The following is a 9,671-nucleotide window of genomic DNA, read 5'->3' on the forward strand; positions in this document are numbered from 1 at the left end:
AAACTAATGGTTGGATATTCTCACCATGTTTAACTGAACTATAATTATCTTATTTTTAAATGCTGTTTTGATTTTACATTAGATGTAACAGCACACACACCTTTCAGAACATTTTTCCAAAGTCCTGTTATGTTGGCAAATGTGAAACGGGTCTTGCCTCCGTGGTTTTGCCTCGGAACTCTCCCATGGATACCATTTTTACATTACATTTTAGATGTTATTCTCAATTTATTTTGTGACCTCCTGAATGAGTTGTCCATGCCCTTTTGGAGTAAATTTGCTAGGCCAGTCACTTCTGGGCAGGTTTGCCAGTGTTCCACATTTTCTCTGTTTGTAAATAATAGCTCTCACTGTGGTCCACTGGAGTCCCAAAGCCTTAGTCTTAGCCAGACTCGTAGATGTCAATTATTTTGTTTTGTCATCTGTTCCTAAATTTCTTCAGATTGTGGTGTAGTGTGTTGCTTTTTGATCAAAATAAAAAATATCTGTAACAAGGCAAAGTTTGAAATAACTGTTTGATTGTGACCTTTTAAGGTCTTTTAATTTTACATCAGTTTTATTTTGTCAGAATAACATTTTAAAGAGATGACAGTGATTCTTACAGACGTTACAGTAATACGCCAGTGGAGAAGAAAAGCAAGTTACTTAAGAAAAAAATCACTTCCCATATCTATGACTGATTTACGCCTTGGGCAGTTCGAGGGATACCCTGCCATCTGCTAGACTGGCTCTGGCCCAATTTCACTTCCAGTGCATCTGCCCTCATCTTATGAATACCAAAAGCGTGGGCTGGATATCTGCTAAGACATATCTGCATGTTTTTTTTATTCATTATGTAAGTATTGGGGAAAAAAACAGAACAAATAAAAGATTACAAGGCTGCTGCATCTAATGTTTGAATCTGAATAATATTAACAATTACAGCTTGTGAAATGACTGCGCTGCCAAAGGACTGAGGGGAATTTTTGCACTTAAAAACAAACTAGAGAGTCAAGAGCTAATAATATAAGAATCAGTTCACCAAAAAAACAGAATTTTACATAGATTTAAAACAAGAAATGTCTGTCATTCTGTTAAATTTGCAATTCAAATCTAAGCAGAAGAGACCACTTATGACAGTTGTTATGATCGTTGACAAAAACTATACTCAAAGAGAAATTGCAGATTCTTCCACACTTGCTCAGTCACGTACACAGACGCCCAGCAAATATTTACATGTTTAATACCAGACTCAGTCGGCGACTGGGAGTCAGGAGCCACTGAGAAGAACCAACCTTACTAAAATGCAGTTAAACTCACTCTCACTGCTGTGAGAGAGTCAACATATGCACCAAAGACAATTAAAAAGAAGAAAAATCTGAAAATACTGGTAATTTGCCAAGAGTGCTGTCCAAGACTGAGTACAAATACTATCAATCAATCAATCCACCTTTATTTTCACTCTGTAATACTTTGATTGTAAACCTTGTTTTCAATGCAGCCGAGGATTTACAAAATTAAAAGGACTGAAAAATAAGTTTAAATTATAAAAACAAGCAAACAATATAAGATTTAATTAAGAAGACATAACATAATTCAGAATAAAATGATATGCAGACAGAAATAGAAAGAAATAGAGGACTTAAATAACACCAACATTTAAAAAAAGTTAATTGAAGGAACTTATAATAAATAAATAAATAATAAGTTAAAAAAGTATAACAAATCAAAGAAATAAATAAATGAAATTAAAAGGTAAAAGGCCAAAAGTAAAATCAGCAATAAAACAAATAAAAGAATGCAACGAATAAAATAAATAAAAAGGCTAAAAGGTAAAACATAAAATTAGATTATTAGATTATTAGATTACATTATTTAATTTCTTTTCTACATTGTAGATTAATACTAAAGACATGAAAACAATTAACAGACACATATAAAAAAATACATAGTAAACAAAAAAAAACTGTTTGTCCTCCACAATCCCCTGATCAAAACCTGATGAACTGAGATGGTGATTTGAGGTGATTTGGGATGAGCTGGAGCTTTAAAGCGTGAAGGAAAAGCGGCAACTATTGTTCAGCACCTCCAGGAACTATTTCAAGAACTCCTGCAGATTAGAAAAAAAGAGAGTTTAGAGGAGACAAATAAGTTGCGACATGGGCAGTTGTGTTATTGAAACATGTGGTGATGGGTGGAGCTACTGTAGATACTGTACATGTTATACTGCAACCAGTCAGCAGAGGTGCTAGACCTGTGGTGGCTTCTCTTTTGAGAGATAGAGGGTTGCACTGCCTGTACTTTTCAGCAGTCATTGGTCTAATCAATGAATCACAGTACATCCTCACAACTTTGCCCTTTGCATTTACCTGACTGCCAATGCATGCAGTTAATTACTCACACAGTGAGACTGGAATCCAGCATCCCGGGCTGTAAACAGTCCCCCTCATCAACTGCATGCACTAACAAGTCACAGAGCTTTCCGCTGACTCCGCCGTTAGCATGCTAACTGAAATCAGATGCTCTCATTACATGTCCTGTGAGAGGCCTCATGAATCAAAGGTGTTTAAACCACACGCTGCAGCAAAAGTTTTCCAGCCCTTTACAGTTAGAGAGACTATCTTACACCCTGTGCACGGTGCATCACAATGCTCATTGCTATCTTACACGCTGAAAACAGTCTAATTTCACACCTTATGTCTGCAATGTTTAACCTGTTCGCATTGGATCTGGAAGTGAGGTGTGTTCAGGTAAAATTCTGGTGAAATTGCTATCTTGGTAATAGAAAACACAGGTGCATCACTGATAGATTAGAACCCTGACAACAGTCAACTATCAGACAGACGTTCATTACATTTTCATTGTATTTTTTTTTTTTCAACTATAATTTTGTTTTGCCTCGGTACACATGCATTTCTGAACAAGCTGAAAGATGTAGGAAACCATCACAAAAAAAGCGAGAGTAGAATATGGACTAAGCTGTCGTTTCTTGTATTCCTTCTGGGCTCTAAACTGGGCTCCATCTTTCAAACACATTGCCAGTATTTACTCGTGTTTTCTTTGTCCCTGGTTATGAAACATTTTAGAAGAATGTTGAAGCTGCAGCAAGCTGTGTTTTATCAGAGGACAGAATTTTCATTTCAAGGGAGACTATGGGCCCTATTTTATGTTCTGTGCAAGGGCATAAAATAGGATGCTCATTGCTATCTTACACAACGTGACAAGTCTAATTTTAGACCCTGGGGCTGCAACGTTTAAATAGCATTAGATCTAGAAGTAAGGTGTGTTCAGGTATATTTCTAGCATATTGCTATCTCGGTAATACAAAACACAGGTTCACCACTGACTGTTTAGAACTCCGACAACAGTCAATCCTCAGACGTTCATCATATTTTTCTGTTTTTGTATGAAAAATACAAACAACAGCAGAAATAGCATGTTAATCCTACTATGAGTCACTCTGTCAGTATACAGTGGCTTGCAAAAGTATTCAAACCCCTTGACATTTTTCTTATTTTGTCAGTGTATTGTTCTAAAATCTGTTGGTGGCTGCAAAAGTTTCGAGACTGGGAAGGAGATTCACCTTCCAACAAGACAATTAACCTAAACATACAGCCAGAGCTACAGTGGAATGATTTAGATAAAAAAAATAATTCATGTGTTAGAATGGCCCAGTCAAAGTCCTAACCTAAATTGAAAATTGCTGTTCACAGTCGCACTCGATCCAACCTGGCTGGGCTTGAGCTGTTTTGCAAAGAAAAATGAGCAAAAATCTCAGTCTCTAGATGCCCAAAGCTGGTAGAGACAAACCCAAAAAGACTTGCAGCTGTAATTGCAGCTGTACTCAAGTATTGATATTTGGGGGGCTGAATACTTTTCATACACTTTTCAGATTTTTATTTGATTACAATTTTGAAAACCATGTTTTGTTTTCATTCCACTTCACAATTGTGTACTACTTTGTGTCAATCTATTACTTAAAAGCTAAGTTTGTGCTTGAAAGGTGACTAAATGTGAATAAAAATGAAAGAGTGTAAGCTTTTTCCAGCAAATGAAGTAATTCTGGCAGATGTTTTATGGGCATCGCATGACTTCCCTCTCGCTCCAGATTGATTAATCATCACTCCTAATTTGAGGGCTCATCATTTGATATTATGTCCAGTGCTCATCATCCTGTGCACTAGACTGAGAAAATGCAATGACACAGTTACTAAATCTTCATTTGTCTGCCCACCGTTCACTCCATCTCCCAAACAATAGGTGAATTATTCCATCGTTCTTTCTGTGTGTGAAATGATTAAAGCTTTGTGCGCCGTGTCTGTGTCTTTATAGCATTCGGGTTTACGTGTCATCATTTGACACATGACTCCAACGACATTGAATTCCGTCTGATGCTTAATTGCAGACAATATCCATCCATCTAGAGTCTGTCTATCTGTCCATCAAACCTGTCTATTCGTCTTCAGGCCACAGACCTTGCAAAAAAACGTGAATAACGACGTCTGAGCATATTGGAACCACCCACTTAGTCCTGCCACCTGCATGGAGGGCATTCCAAGTGATTAACTAGCTGTGAAAACACCTGCGTAATCTTGTGCCACTATTATCTATGTGCTTTCATCCTTCGTTTGTCCGTTCATTTGGCTGGCCTGGAGATGTTTTTGTGTGTCTGTTTATTCCTGGAGAGCAATCAGTCCAGCTCTATTTATAGCAACCCCCCCCCCCCCCAACTTTCCTCTTCCCATTGTGAGCTCAGGGCACTTGGAAAAATTGGCAATTTAAGGGCGAACGTTTCACATCGTCAAGATGCATCAGTGAGGCGGCAGCCACTTCAGGTACGGAGCAAAACATATTAGTGACAGTGGATATGGTGAGGAGGCAAGTGAGGAGGAGACCACATGAAAAACCAAGAAGGAAAAAAAGGTAGCAAAATCAACAACAAAAAGGAACATTATAGAACTAGAAAAGGCAAAGTTCGTGAACGAACTTTAAGTTGGCTTGTCAAATAGTTACTAAGTTGTGTAGTGTGTGTGTGGTGTGGAGTGTGTGGGGTGTGGAGTGGGTTGTGGAGTGTGTTTGGTGTGGTGTGTTTGGAATGTGGTGTGGAGTGTGGTGTATGTGTGGTGGAGTGTGGGGTGAGTTGTGTGTATCAGGTGTGGAGTGTGTGTGTTGTGGAGTGTGTGTGGTGTGGTGTGTAGAGAGTGTGGTGTGGTGTGTGGAGTATGTGTGGTGTGGAGTGTGTGTGGTGTGGTGTATGTGTGGTGGAGTGTGGGGTTTGTGTCAGGTGTGGAGTGTGTGTGGTGTGGGGTATGTGTGGTGTGAAGTGTGTGTGGGGTGGAGTGTGTATGGTGTGGGGTATGTGAGCTGTGGAGTGTGTGTGTGGTATGGAGAGTGTGGGGTATGTGTGGTGTGGGGTGTGAAGTGTGTGGTATGTTTGGGGCGGAGTGTGCGTGGTGTGAGGTATGTGAGCTGTGGAGTGTGTGTGTGGTATGGAGTGTATGTGGTGTGGGGTATGTGTGGTGTGGAATGTGTGTGGTGTGGGGTATATGAGCTATCGAGTGTGTGTGTGGTTTAAAGTGTGTGTGGTGTGGGGTATGTGTGGTGTGGAGTGTGTGGTGTTGTGTGTGGTATGTGTGGGGTGGAGTGTGTGTGGTGTGGGGTATGTGAGCTGTGGTGTGTGTGGGGATTTAAAGTGTGTGTGGTGTAGGGTTTGTGTGGTGTGGGGTATGTGTGGTGTGGGGTGGAGTGTGTTTGGTGTGGGGTATGTGTGGTGTGGGGTGGAGTGTGTTTGGTGTGGGGTATGTGTGGTGTGGAATGTGTGTAGGGTGTGGTGTGGAGTGTGTGTAGTGTGGGGTGTAGACTGTGTGTGGTGTGGGGTGTGTGTGGGGTGGAGTGTGTTTGGTGTGGGGTATGTGTGGTGTGGAATGTGTGTACTGTGTGGTGTGGAATGTGTGTAGGGTGTGGTGTGGAGTGTGTGTAGTGTGGGGTGTAGACTGTGTGTGGTGTGGGGTGTGTGTGGTGTGGAGTGTGTTTGGTGTGGGGTATGTGTGGTGTGGAATGTGTGTAGTGTGGGGTGTAGACTGTGTGTGGTGAGGGGTGTGTGTGTGGTGTGGACTGTGGAGTTTGTGTGGTGTGGAGTATGTGTGGTGTGGAGTGAGTGTGGGGAGTGGACTGTGTGTCGTGTGGTGAGTGAGTGGAGTGTGTGTGGTGTGGGGTGTGAAGTGTGTGGTGTGGGGTATGTGTGATGTGGAGTGTGTGTGGTGTGGAATGTGTGTAGGGTGTGGGGTGTAGACTGTGTGTGGTGTGGGGTGTGTGTGGAGTGGAGTGTGTTTGGTGTGGGGTATGTGTGGTGTGGAGTGTGTGGGGTGGAGTGTGTTTGGTGTGGGGTATGTGTGGTGTGGAATGTGTGTAGGGTGTGGTGTGGAGTGTGTGTAGTGTGGGGTGTAGACTGTGTGTGGTGTGGGGTGTGTGGTGTGGAGTGTGTTTGGTGTGGGGTATGTGTGGTGTGGAGTGTGTGGGGTGGAGTGTGTTTGGTGTGGGGTATGTGTGGTGTGGAATGTGTGTAGTGTGGGGTGTAGACTGTGTGTGGTGTGGGGTGTGTGTGTGGTGTGGACTGTGGAGTTTGTGTGGTGTGGAGTATGTGTGGTGTGGAGTGAGTGTGGGGAGTGGACTGTGTGTCGTGTGGTGAGTGAGTGGAGTGTGTGTGGTGTGGGGTGTGAAGTGTGTGGTGTGGGGTATGTGTGATGTGGAGTGTGTGTGGTGTGGAATGTGTGTAGGGTGTGGTGTGGAGTGTGTGGGGTGTGTGTGTGGTGTGGACTGTGGAGTTTGTGTGGTGTGGAGTATGTGTGGTGTGGAGTGAGTGTGGGGAGTGGACTGTGTGTCGTGTGGTGAGTGTGTGGAGTGTGTGTGGTGTGTGGTGTGAAGTGTGGGGTGTGTGTGTGTGGTGTGGGGTATGTGTGGTTTGAAGTGTGTGTGGTGTGGTGTATGTGTGGTGTGTGCGTGTGTGTGGTGTGGTGTGGTGTAGTGTATGTGTGGTGTGGGGTGTGTGGTGTGGTGTGTGTGTAGTGTGGTGTGTGTAGTGTGGTATTGGTTCTGGTGTGAGTTGTGTTCAGCAGTATCTTCTCCATACAGATACAGTACTGAGGAGCAGGGCAGAGAGGGGGGCCGTGCGCAGGATCGGCTGGTGTGTGTGAGATGGCCAACATTCCGCCCATTCATTCCTATGGGGAAAGTTCGTACGATAATTTTACGAAAACCGTAAATCGTATCGGTGAGATCAGCATATCGTCTGAAACGTCTCTGCAAGTTCTGTAGGTCTTGTGAATTTCGTGGTTCTAGCTTGAAAATTGTGACTTTTAGAGCAGTTTGAAAAAAGTGTGAATGGAAGTCTATGGGGAAAAAAGTGACTTTGACGGAACCGTGCTAGAACCCTGGTTCTCCGATCGCTTAGAAAAGCACAAGCAACTTAAGTGGCTATGGGTTCTACCATCCTGTGAAGTTTGGTGGTTCTAGCTCGAAAACTGTAGGAGGAGTAGCGTTGAGAAATTTTAGCGTAGAATAATAATAATAACTAGAAAAGGCAAAGTTCGTGAACGAACTTTAAGTTGGCTTGGAAAAGTACGCTAATAACGTTGAAAAGTTAAAATGGTTGCTTAGTGGTTGCTAGGCAGCTGTGATCATTTCTAAAGTGGTTGCTAGGCAGTTGCTATCATTACTAAAGTGGTTGCTAAGTGGTTGCTAGGCAGTTGCTAACGTTTACCTAGTGGTTGCTAAGGTGTTGCTAAGTGGTTGCTAGGCAGTTGCCATAATTTCTAAAGTGGTTGCTAGGCAGTTGCTAACGTTTTCCTAGTGGTTGCTAAGGTGTCGCTAAGTGGTTGCTAGGCAGTTGCTATCATTACTAAAGTGGTTGCTAAGTGGTTGCTAGGCAGTTGCTAACGTTTTCCTAGTGGTTGCTAAGGTGTTGCTAAGTGGTTGCTAGGCAGTTGCTATCGTTTCTAAAGTGGTTGCTAAGTGGTTGCTAGGCCGTTGCTATCGTTTCTAAAGTGGTTGCTAAGCAGTTGCTAGGCAGTTGCTAACATATTCCACATGGTTGCTAAGTGGTTGCTAGGCAGTTACTAACATTTTCCAGGTGGTTGCTAAGATATTGTTAACTGGTTGCTAGGCAGTTGCTATCATTTCTAAAGTGGTTGCTAGGCAGTTGCTAACATTTTCCAGGTCGTGGCTAAAGTGTAGCTAACTGGTTGCTAGGCAGCTGCTTACATTTCCAAAGTGGTTGCTAAGCGGTTGCTAGGTAGTTGCTAAAATATTACACATGGTTGCTAAGTGGTTGCTAGGCAGTTGCTATAATTTCTAAAGTGGTTGCTAGGTGGTTGCTAAGGTGTTGCTATGGTATCCGGGGTGGTTGCTAAGGTGTTGCTAGGTGGTTGATAGGTGGTTGCTAGGGTGTTGCTTGGTGGTTGCTAAGGTGTTGCTATGGTATCCGGGGTGGTTGCTAAGGTGTTGCTAGGTGGTTGCTAGGCAGTTGCTATCATTTCTAAAGTGGTTGCTAAGTGGTTGCTAGGCAGTTGCTAACATTTTCCTAGTGGTTGTTAAGGTGTTGCTAAGTGGTTGCTAGGCAGTTGCTATTGTTTCTAAAGTGGTGGCTAAGTGGTTGCTAGGCAGTTGCTAACGTTTTCCAGGTGGTTGCTAAGTGGTTGCTAGGCAGTTGCTATAGTTTCTAAAGTGGTTGCTAAGTGGTTGCTAGGCAGTTGCTAACGTTTTCCTAGTGGTTGCTATGGTATTGTTAAGTGGTTGCTAGGCAGTTGCTATCATTTCTAAAGTGGTTCCTAAGTGGTTGCTATGCAGTTGCTAACGTTTTAATAGTGGTTGCTAAGGTGGTGCTAGGCAGTTGCTATCATTTCTAAAGTGGTTGCTAGGCAGTTGCTATCGTTTTCCTAGTGGTTGTTAAGGTGTTGCTAAGTGGTTGCTAGGCAGTTGCTATCATTTCTAAAGTGCTTGCTAGGCAGTTGCTAACGTTTTCCCAATGGTTGTTAAGGTGTTGCTAAGTGGTTGCTAGGCAGTTGCTTTCGTTTCTAAAGTGGTTGCTAAGTGGTTGCTAGGCAGTTGCTAACGTTTTCCAGGTGGTTGCTAAGTGGTTGCTAGGCAGTTGCTAACATTTTCCAGGTGGTTGCTAGGCAGTTGCTAAGTGGTTGCTAGGCAGTTGCTAACGTTTTCCAAGTGGTTGCTAGGCAGTTGCTAAGTGGTTGCTAGGCAGTTGCTAACATTTTCCAGGTGGTTGCTAAGTGGTTGCTAGGTAGTTGCTAACATATTCCAGGTGGTTGCTAGGCAGCTGCTAAGTGGTTGCTAGGCAGTTGCTTACGTTTTCCAGGTGGTTGCTAAGTGGTTGCTAGGCAGTTGCTAACGTTTTCCAGGTGGTTGCTAGGCAGTTGCTAAGTGGTTGCTAGGCAGTTGCTAACGTTTTCCAAGTGGTTGCTAGGCAGTTGCTAAGTGGTTGCTAGGCAGTTGCTAACGTTTTCCAGGTGGTTGCTAAGTGGTTGCTAGGCAGTTGCTAACATTTTCCAGGTGGTTGCTAGGCAGTTGCTAAGTTGTTGCTAGGCAGTTGCTAACGTTTTCCAGGTGGTTGCTAAGTGGTTGCTAGGCAGTTGCTAACATATTCCAGGTGGTTGCTAGGCAGTTGCTAAGTGGTTGCTAGG

This window comes from Astyanax mexicanus, chromosome 21 (assembly GCF_023375975.1).
Source record: "Astyanax mexicanus isolate ESR-SI-001 chromosome 21, AstMex3_surface, whole genome shotgun sequence".
Lineage (NCBI taxonomy): Eukaryota > Metazoa > Chordata > Actinopteri > Characiformes > Acestrorhamphidae > Astyanax > Astyanax mexicanus.